This window comes from Pygoscelis adeliae, unplaced genomic scaffold, assembly GCF_000699105.1.
Source record: "Pygoscelis adeliae isolate BGI_AS28 unplaced genomic scaffold, ASM69910v1 Scaffold172, whole genome shotgun sequence".
Lineage (NCBI taxonomy): Eukaryota > Metazoa > Chordata > Aves > Sphenisciformes > Spheniscidae > Pygoscelis > Pygoscelis adeliae.
Genome location: NW_008824338.1, coordinates 2394402 through 2405734, shown reverse-complemented (window position 1 = coordinate 2405734; position 11333 = coordinate 2394402).

The window sequence follows — 11333 nt, the reverse complement described above, 5'->3', positions numbered from 1 at the left end:
GTCCAGAGAGGATCCCTGCCCTCCTGCCCCCCAACCCCGCTTTGCCCGTGTTTGAGGGAAGGAGTGCGCGTGTGTGAGAGAGGGGGGGAGAGGGAGAGGGAGAGAGAGAGAAAGCCGAGGAATTTAGTGAGGACACTAGTAATTTATCTGGGGGATAAGAGAGGCGGATCCAGCCCAGGGGAGGGGCCCTGCCCGCTGAGCACACCACATCCCCAATCACAGACCTTTGCACGGGACTGGGAATGAGGTATCCCAGCAAGCCTTTGCCGAGAAACTCGGAACTGGGATTCAGATCTTCACAACTGGAGCAAAGCAACTCTCTCTCCCTCTCCCCCCCCCCGGTCTTTCTATCCTCCCCCTTCCTCCTCCTTCTCCTCCTCCTCCTCCTCCTCTTCTCCTTCCCCACTTCCCTTTCCAGCCCAGGCTTGCTCTGCCCCTCCCTGCCTCCTTGATGACCCAGGCAGCTGGTGTCACGATTCTTGATGAAAGCCAAAATGGGTCATGAGCAGAAAGAGAGCTGCAGATCCACCAGCCAAGCCTTCCAGGGAGCTTTGTAATGCGTGCTGTCGAAACGCTGTCCTGTAACCTAATCTGGGGGAGATTTGTGGATGATTATATTTGCGAATGCATCCTGTCCAGCTACTAGTGTATTCCAGGAAGGGAGTGCTCCGCTGCCTGGCCAGCAGCGTGGACCTTGCCGTCACAGCCCAGGGGCTGGAGGCAGGAGGATCTGACTTCTTCCAGCCCTCCTGGGTGACCTCCGACAAGTCCCGGTCCCCTCTCACTCTTTGATTCCCCCCAGCTGTAAGCGTCCTGGAGGCTGCCCCGTCCACAGGTGTGCCGGGCGGCTGAGATTTTGGTGGTCCGCGGAGACCCACCAAGCCGAGGAAGAACACCATGCCAGTGGGGAGGGTCAGTGTGGCTGCAGATGGGGCAGCCAGGGTGTACACTGAAATGAAGGAAAAGCGGGGTGTTCCTGGATGGTAGAGATTGCACAGAAACCCCCCTTTTTCTCAGCGCGTTGTTGCAGAGCAGATGTCAGCGTTTGGTTCTGCTGTACCCGTGGAGCGCTTTGTCTGCTGATTTGTGCATGCTCAAAAGTCAGGGAGTTTTGCCTGAATGAAGAGACAAGATAAGGCCCCTTCTGTGGGAGTGGTGGGAGTGAGGGCATCAGGCCGTACTCTGCAACCACTGAAGCCCAACATTCCCAATTGTTTTACCACTAGTGTGAATGAGCAGGGTGCTGTGTAGTTTGAATGAGCAGACGTACGCTGCAGTTACAATCTTTATGCACATGTGTATTCAGTCTCTGCAGAACAGGCTTTTAAAAGCAGTTAACCTTGGCCTAGCTCTTCTTCCTCTCCATATAAAATCTTCTCCTAAACCCACATGTGGAGCCCAAAGAGGCCTGTGAAGCATGAACTTGCTCCCGTAGCTCCTTCCCTCCTCACATGCTTCCTGAAACCCAACAGGTCTCCCAGCAGCCTGAGTTTTGAACATGGGGGACTAAAGGACTGGGCAAGATCTGCACCTGGGACCTTTCTGGACACAGTGACTGATCTGAGTGCAGGAGCAACTCCACTTATTCAGCTGCTTACCTGAGGATTCACATAGCTCTGGACAAAAATGTACAGCCTGAGATGTCACCATGGCACCCAGTGGCTTCGGAGTTAATCCAAGGTCAGTGGAGCCACAGGAAAATCTCTTACTGATCTGTGTAAGCATCACATCGGGTTTTCTGCATGCACTAAACAAAAACCAACCAACCAAACAAACAAAAATTGTGGAGGGCCAAACTGGTATGTCTGCCAAGTGCTATGTACTGTCTGCAGATTAAAGTTTCAGTAGGAGGCAGAGTGTAATTTTTGATAACTAGCAAGGAAGTCTCTCCTATCTCTTGGTCCATCTTGGTTCCTTGGCTCACATAAGCCAGAAGAAAAAGGGCAGATCTAAACTTTAAACCAGCTCTTTACTGTTTGGCTGGAAGATAACACCTTCCCACTCACAATAGGATAAGTACATTAAGATATCATATCTCCAAGCCCTGGGCTCTTGGGAATTCACTAACCTCTAACGTCATGTTATGTTAACTGTGCCCTGTTTGTGTTTTCTCTGTGTATAAACTAAACAGATTGTCAGCATATCAGTTGTAATTAATGAATTAGCTTTGCCTTTTTTTTTTCTTTTTTCTTTATAACATCCTTGTTGCAGATCCAAAATATTACTAATCACCAGTGCGGAGATTTATGAGCCTCCTTATTTTCTAGGCTTGATTATTGTTTGTGCAGGTGGAGATTTAAATGGCCGTATCCACTGCAGAGATTTATAGTCCAAGTGATTGATGTTAGAAATGAGCTACAAGACTCCTACTGGAGCAAGGATGACAGAAAACCAAGTTGAAGTTGCTTGCGTCTCTAAGCACGAATGACCAGAGAGCATGAATGACCAGAGAGCACAAAATCCCATCAAAATTTCAGCATCAGAAGCTCCCAGAAGAACAAAACAACAAAAATTATATACTCACATCTTTTCTATCACTTATTTTTAACTTTACCTTAGTAATTTCTAAAAATTTGTTGTAAAAAGCAGAAGGAATGGTCTGGCTTCTTAAAAACGCCTTTAGTATACTGCTACATGCACGTTCTGAAGATCAAGGTATGCACACGTGTGTTGTGAGCCTTTAGAATTGCCACACATTTGTAGCTTTTACTGATGTACATGTATTTTTGAGTCCTCAGAGCCAGTAAAATTGATCTAGTACAGACTGCACACTTTTGTGGACACACAGGACACATTTTTGTATTCATTTTGTGGAGATTATTGTGTGTGTGTCATATATACTCACATACATGTAGTATAATGTACTTTGAGTCCTTTATGCATACAGACTATTACACACTCTTTTAACAACATAATCGTCCCTTTTTCCCTCTCCAAAGGGGCCAGCATGGGTAGACCTAAAAAACTGTATCCTCTCGTCTCTGGGTAACTCCTGGTTCCTTATTTGTTTGTTATATGAGTTGAACCTCTCCTTTTCCAACCTTCCTGCTCCTTATGTCCCTCCTGGCAAGCCCAGGGCTTGCACCCATAATCCAGCTCCCGGTTTCAATCCCTCTCCCCTCACCTGAATCGCCTTGCCCAGTCCTTCTGACTCTCATTCTGAATTGCAACCCCGGTTCGGGATAGAGACCGACGGGGTAGAGACCAGACCAGTCCTGTGGGAAGGGTAAAGCTGGGATGGCTGCAGCCACCGCGGCGATGGTGTGGCCATTTACTTCTCCAGTTAAATGACGGGGACCACAGACCAGCCACTGGGTTAGTAACTGACTGGGAAAGACAGATGGAGCTAAAGTCCTTTTGGCCTTTGCAGTACATTCCCTTCTTCATTCATGTTTTAAAAAGGAAGTTGAAATACTGGCATGGGGAACATCAATACAAATCTGTGGATTTGCCCTGTAGATGACTTTCTCCTCTGCATTGCTCTGGCTACACAGGAAAGTGCATCTCTCTTTTACTTCTAATTGAGACCCACTAAGCCATAAGGTCATAAGCGAGGGGTGATGGGGGCAGAGATTCGGGATGCCTGGTCTGAAGGGTGTCAGATGGGGGACATGTCACCCATAGGCTTATGCTGGTCTATGGCAGGTTACAGATGTCCCCCTGAAAAAAAAGCCCCACTTTTTTATGCCTCCAACCTTCCCTCCCCTGGGCTGGAATAACACGGTAATTTGAGAACAGCTTTGGAACTTGAGGCCAAGATTTCTGCAAGCGTCTCATGATTTTGTGTGGCATGGCTTGGGATTTTTTTGGTTTTTCTTGGTGTTCTGTGTCATTTATCACATTTTCGCTGTGCATTGAACAGTCACCCAAGAAAAACCTCAGATCACCCACAGCTGAGAAAAACATAATCAGTAGCTGGTTTTAAAACTCTTTGCCCAAGTATAATGCAGGTGTTTTCCTATATTTGGAGAATAACCAAGGAAGTCACCCATAGGCAGCCAGCTGATCACGAATCATATTCAGTCAGGTTTGAGAATAATCAGGAATAAAAGTATAACCAGATTAGTGTTTTCAAGTTGCAATTTCTTCAAAATATTTGGTTGCGCTGAGGTTTCTCCTGCTTACTCTTGGTCTCCCCTGGAAACTAAGTGAAATGGTGGAGGGACTTCAGAAGCATACTTTTACATACCTTAAGTGAAATAATACTAATAATATACTATTATATAAGAATAATACTAATAATAACTAATACTAATAATATAATACTAATACTACTAATATAATAATCCTGTGATATTTTTGCAGTAGGATTCTGTCTTGTCCATTGTAGAGGATGGACAGTGCTGGGGAAATGGATCAAAGTTGCTTGTAACAGTGGGGTAGCTTTTCGGAAGGGCCGAGGCACTGAAACCCTCCCATGGCTCCTTTCCAGTGCTGTGTGTCTGTTTCTGGTCACAGTTTTGGTTTGAAAGGTAAAAGACATTGTGATAAGTAACAGAAAGCAATACACAAAGAGAAAAAATAATGTCACTGCCAAGACAGTAAAAAGGCTGTCCTGGAGAACTGGCCCAAGAGGCACATATCTGTGTGTGATACCAGCGTCACTACCCCTCCCCAAGAAATCCCCACGTCTTACTTCAAAGCCCCGAGAAATCAGAGCTTTTTGAGAAACTTTTCTAGAATAGTTTATTGCAGGGAAAAAAACCAAGAATATTTCCTTCTAGTCTCATTTAGAAATATCTGAAAGCGTTGCCGATACCTAGAATGGAAAAATTTCAGTCTTACTGATTACAGATTAGAAAATTTAGAAGGAAATAAACTGCAGTTTCAAGAAAATTTATGAAGAAAGTTATGCAGCTGCCATAATGCCATTTCATGTGACTTTTAAAACCTTGAAACGTCACAAACCCGAAAACATTGAAACTCTAGGAAATGGAGTTCCAAAAAAATTTCTTTAGTGGATATTGAAAAAATATTTAATGAAACTCAAAATATTTAATTCCAGATTTTATATTTTAATCCTTTTTGTCACAAACAAAATGACAAAATCTGTGGCACGTGTGCGTAGTGCTCTGTTCTACCGCAGGAAGTACCTGTAGACGTAACAACTGGATGAGTTCTACCACTCCGACTTACGCCGTCTGGTACCTTTTCCTTTGAGTAGCTTCATAAAAATCAGCAGGGCTGCTCACAGAGCAAAACAGACTGTATGAACAAGAATGGCAAAAGCTGCCTCTGCAGAAACAAAGTCATGATGAAATATCCTGATGCCTAAGAGAGATACTGACAACAAGGGCAGTGTCCTAATCATGAAGGATGCATCAAATCCTGCTGTGACTCACTTCCCCCTCCTATGCCAGGTCTCTAGTGAGGGTTTCTGGTACTGCTGCTGCGTTAAGCAATGTCCTGCCACGGGTCTATCAGCTGGAAACTGAGTGCACCAGAAGCAAGAAGCATGTAAGCTGTAGAAGTTATCGAAGCAGAAACAAGACAGCTAATCCTCGACATGAGCACTGAGCCCAAACTGTCAATTAACTTTTCACAGACATGCGAGTGAATCTCCTTTTGCTGGATGCTTGTAGAAAGCAAGCCTAAGTGGCTGAGTCATGTTTGTTTTATAATGCACATTTATTCCTATACAAAAGGAGACTCGCAGATAGTGAGGAGAGGTATCCTCTTCCATCTCTATTGCATGGACTATCACTATCCGCTGCTTCCAGGATGCATCTCTGAAATATTACTAGATAGTTGACATTGTAAACTACAGACTCTTTTATGAAGTGGTCAAGAGAGAAACATGCAAAAAAGCCAATATATCTTATGCAAAATGATCGCTGAAGGATTAAAGTGCAGACATAACTGTTTTATTTTGAATATCTCTTTCCGTGATGTTTCTTTGTTGGCTAATCCTTTGCATTTTTGTGGTTTTAAGACACGATGAAATTTGTCGATAAGAAATGAGTTCTCTTTTGCCTTCCAATAATTAGCACATTGGATAAAGTTTTGGAAAATAAAAGATTTTTGCTTCAGAGGGAAATTTGGAAAAGAAGAACACTTTGCAGGGGAGTGGCAGGAAGAATGTCAACTATTCTGGTGAGCTTTTATTACTTGTACGGTTTATGGCATGACATACATGCATGTAGACACAGATTTTCTGGAATTCCTATTCACTTAAAGTGCTCACAGCTTCTGAAAGTCGGGTTCCCACAGCATCCATCATTAAATGCAGTAGGTTGGCCTATGGCCTCCATTTCCATCCAAATGAAACATCACATGCTGGGACCCAGACTCTTTGTGGGCTGCTTTACACTGTTGCAGATCAAGTTGGCCACAGTTTGTGCTGTTGGACTCCCTGCACTCCATTTGTCATGGGGGCTTTGCATTTTACCAGCTCTGATAGGTGGCCGCATTAAACCTTTAAATACACATGCCATCAAAAGGAGTGACCATACATAGCTGGAAAAAATATTTGGGCCAAAAATACTGATATAATAAAACAGCAAACTGGTAATATTCAGCTACCCACATGTGCGATTGCACATAGGGATTCACCCAACACAGTAGTGAGCTGACGATAGTATGTGTGGCGGATGAGTCTTAAATGGGAACGTTAGCTGGCAAGGCAAAGGAGAAAGCAGATTACACATCCTACTCAAGTGACATAGAAAGACCACAGTCACTGTGCATTTCTTTTGACTCTGACAGGCCTTATACATGCCTCACAAACTGTGACTCTCAGGGCTCCTGGAACATCCCCAAAGTGGGGTCATGGCACTTTGCCACAGTGCAGTCCTCTGGTTTTATGGTGTGTATCGTAGTTCATAATACATATAGAAAATGGTGTTGTTTTAGAAAGTGGTATTGCAAAAGCACATAACAAAAGTCTATTTAAGTAATTTGGAGGAAATAAATAGCTTTAAAAATGAACCAGGGGATAGCATAAAAAGAAGGCCATAAACGTGGGTTGCAGTGGAGTCCCATGAGACTGAGAAAGTACCAAAGAACTGAAACTACGGAAGCGAGGGGAGAAAAAGCCCCAAGCACAGACTGTGAAGGCAGTCTTGCTCTCTTTTCCCTCCCTGCTCCTCTCTTTTCCTTTGCGTGTACAGGTCGGGGGTGGTGCTCAGACTGCCCAGTATTCGGGTCTTAACCGGGGGTGTGACTAACCCAGGAGGAAAGCTGGTTAAAGGAGGAAAACGGAGAGATGAGCCATCAGACCTTCTGCTAGCCAGGGCCAGCAGGCCCTGCATGCTTGTGCAGTTCGGTGAGGGGAAATAGAAAACAACACCTAATAGCTGCTCTGAGTCCATCCAAAGCAGAAAGGCCAAGCTTTTAAAAACTGCTGGCAAGATGAGGCCTCTGTTCCAAGGGACCAACCATTAAAGCAGCCTTTTTTTTTAGAAAGAATGTATGTGGCTCAGATATGTATCTGCTTATGTTTTAAGATCAGATGGGATGATGGCTGAGGGTGGTGTGAAGAGAGATATGTTATCCAGAACCTCCTGGTTTAAAACTGTAGCAAAGGATTTTGTGGCTAACTGAAGGATTTTCATTTTGATGCCTTATTTCAATCTCCATATCATTTCAGCTTGTTCTACCCTGCACAATAGATCTCTATTAGCCAAATTTTGCACCAAAATAAGGTAGATCTTTGTCACGCAGGCCATTTGGATTACATAGCAAGTTTACCAGACATAATATACCGTGCCATTTACGATATACCAAAATTTGGTGGCAGAAATATCTTGATCTGTACTCTGTAAGGACTGAACAAAGATGTACATGTGATCACTGTGAGCTGTACCGACTGTAATTTCCACAGAGTGGAAAAGATGGCATATGTGTGTTACACAGCATCCACAAGTTTTCTCTCAACACTGCGGATGAATTCCTCAGAAAGGCTTTCCACGTATGCAAAACCGTCACTGAGGAGCTGCTTAGCCAATCTGTTTGAGCACAGGGGCTTCAAGGGATTCACGATGCAGACTTCCGTAGGGTGCTAATGCATACAGGACGTCTGGGGCCAGCTTGGGTTTCCCAGGACGAGCGCCATGTTCTGTTCTGAAGAACAAGCAATTCCAGGTAAAACCTCTCTGAACTGCCCGGTGCAGCACCCATAGCAATGCACCACATCATCTTTCTATTTCTCCTCTCCCCATGCCCTGGCTCACTGTAGCCTTTCACCTCACCCTTGGCAGCGTGTAGCCAGAGCCCGTTTTGGGATGCAAGCCCTAGATTGTTCCTGTGTTTCTAAGTGTCAGTGGAATCAGTCTTATAGCTAATGGCTCAGTGATATGTGTAACACAGCCTTGCTTCTACAATTTATGGTGCAAATTAATGAAGTGCAAACTGGGCTAATTTAAAAGAGACAGTATCTTCTTTGATTAAAGTGCTAGCCAGAGACCCAGGGTATGTGGGTTGATTTTCTGCTGTGTTACAGGCTTTCCAGGTGACCACAAATGGGGGATCCTTTCTGCTCCAGTTCCTCAGTGGTGAAAAAGGGATGAGAACACCTCCCCGCCCTACAGAAACATTATGAGGGGCTTAGGCACTATAGTAATGGATACCGAGGGTAGCTAAGATAAATAACCTGATAGTTGCAAGAAAATGATTGATGCTAGAATACTACAAATATGTTGAAAGCCTAAAATATCTTTGTGATGTCTCCCTATTTCTTGAAATGCCAATTAACATTTTTCACTGAGATACCTGATGTTTACATTGGCGCATTTTTACGCTCACACGTCTTACAAAATGGATACTTGCCTGACTTTGATTTTAGATGAAAGCACTCGTCCCTCAACCTCATAGTAATTCTGAAAGACAGAAAAGTTGCTTTTATAGGAAGAAAAACAATGAGTTTTGATTGTGTTAGTGATGAGTGACAAGCCAAAAGTTTAATAAACAGACCACGAGTACCATCCACTATAGCACAAGTAGCAAATCACCATTGACTAAATTACTCCAAAGTCCCCAAGCTCTCTGTGAAGAAAAATAAAGCGTTACTTTGGTTTCCTGTAATCCTTCCTCAGTAAAAACACAGGATTCCCTTAGGAGAGTTAAAATCCATTACTAGGCTTCTTTATGCCTTTTTGTAACTAATTGTCTCTTCCATGAAGGGTCTTACTTCCTTGAATCAAGAGCCAATGCAGACTCTCAGGGTGCAATGGGGCTGCACAGAAGTCAGCTTTTAAGCCCATCTTCTTTTGGTGTCCTCTTTTTGAGTTCCCTCACTCCACCTCACTGGTTTCTAAGACTGCCTCGGTACTTACCTGTGCGGTAGCCATGTGCAGGATAACGTGCTCTGAAGCATCTCTTCGTACAGGTGTGGGAAGCAGCCAGGCAGGCTCAGCACCTGAAGGAGAGTGCTTTGTACCACAAGCAGCACGTAGCTGGATTTGTTAGAAGGAGGAGTACATATTCATTTGCTTCCCTGATAGCAGAGCATACACTCAGCTCATCAGAGCAAGCCTAGCTGTTTCTTCTCACCCGAGGTACTGCTTTTTCCTACGGCCATATATATCCTGACTACTTTTGTTTCCCATCTTTGTATGCCACCCTTCCCCTTTTCAGTCTGCTTGTCTCACAGCAGATTTGTAATTTTTGCAGTTTGTTCACTGTAGGGTTGTTTCTCAGTGATTTAAATAGCTGATTTAACTCAAACTGTTAAAGGAACTTCTCAAACAATATTCTCCATTTTCCACAACTGAATGGTAAAAGCACACATTTGTTAGTCCATAAGCTGCATCTGCTAAATTTGAGCTCCTCAGTACACAAAAATGAATGCATTTTTTTATGAATAGGTAAATGTATTTATGTGCACAATTGTAGAGGCAGGGCTAAAAAAAGAGGTCCTTTGGTATTAAACTTACTTTAACATAAGTGGCATGTGCTAATACATGTGTTGAATATAGCAACTGTAACAACAGCCAAGTAATTTCTTTATTGATCTGTCCCTTCCAATTCTGAACTATGTTTATTACAGCAAAGTTGTAAAATACATATCTTGCTACTTGAAATTCTTTGTTTTCCTTTTAAGAAATGGATGAGGAAAGCTAAACAGCTCCAGGATATACAACCCTATACAAGGTGTTGGAGAGGGGGGAGGGTGGTTCAGTGATGAATGACCAGTCGTTCAATTGTTTTCTTTCTTGCAGAAATCAGAGACAGAGTACAGTTTATCTTACCCTGACTTTTAGCAAGACAGATTGCCAGGCAAAACCCCTGGGTTGAAGTCATCCAACCACCAAGTAGAGTAAAGAGACCATTGCTGTTACCTTTCCAGGACGCACCCCCACCCCCAGTGCCTTTTAAAAGTCTATGGTGTTTCTTTCTGAGGTTGTAATGTGAACTTTAGCTACTTTCACACCATTTTTATGCTGAACGCAATCTGGAATGATTCATTTGGGGCCCGAATCCTCTGCTGTTAGACAGGCTGAGACCAGTTCATCCCCGTGCATCCCTTGCAAACGACAGTCACTGCCGCAGAATCCCCGCTCGTGCTGTGTTTAATACCCCCCATACTTTCTTTCAGCTGTCACTGAACTTGGTTTCCTCCAGTTTGAACCTTTCAGGCCTGCGCTACTATACTGGCATCAGCCAAACCTCTCTTTCACCGCATGGGTGTGAACGGGGAGGAGAACTGTGTGCCGAGAGGATAAAATGCCTAAGTAACGGCAAGCTAACTCCAAGGTGGGCTGTCATTCTCCCAGGTTTTTCCTGCACTTCCCTTTAGTTGTATTTTTCTTATCACCTCCATTCCAGTCATTTGGAACAATACTTCTGGACATGGCATCCTGAATTTATTCCGTCTACATCTGAAAGGCAATGTAGATCTTAAGTGGCCTTAATCATGCTCTGAAGGTGCTTATTTCACTGTGGCAACTATAAATGGATCAGTAGCTTACGTCAGCTCCAAAGAAAATGGTCCAAAGTGCACATTATTGAACAGTTTGATAAAATTCAGAGGAGTGCAAAAGGCAGGACAGACAGAAAGAGTTAAAAGGGAAAGATGGATGCAGTTGCAGTATCTATTACTTGCAAGTGACCGTAATGTGTTTATACAGCTCTTAGGCAGGCCAGCGGATAATTAAAGGGAAGAACTGACACTAGACACTACACCACCTTATATACTACGGCACGGGGAAAGTCACACAAGCGGGATCGTAAGAAAACAGCAGCAGATTCCCTCCTCTGCTTTTTGCCATGCTCACTCTCTTCTCTCTTGCAGTTAGAGGGATGCCTGACTAGTCTGCATTGCTGGGAGGGAGTTGAAATATACTGATAAAATTTAGGGTCCAAACTGATCTTACAGCATTACAAACACCTTTGCC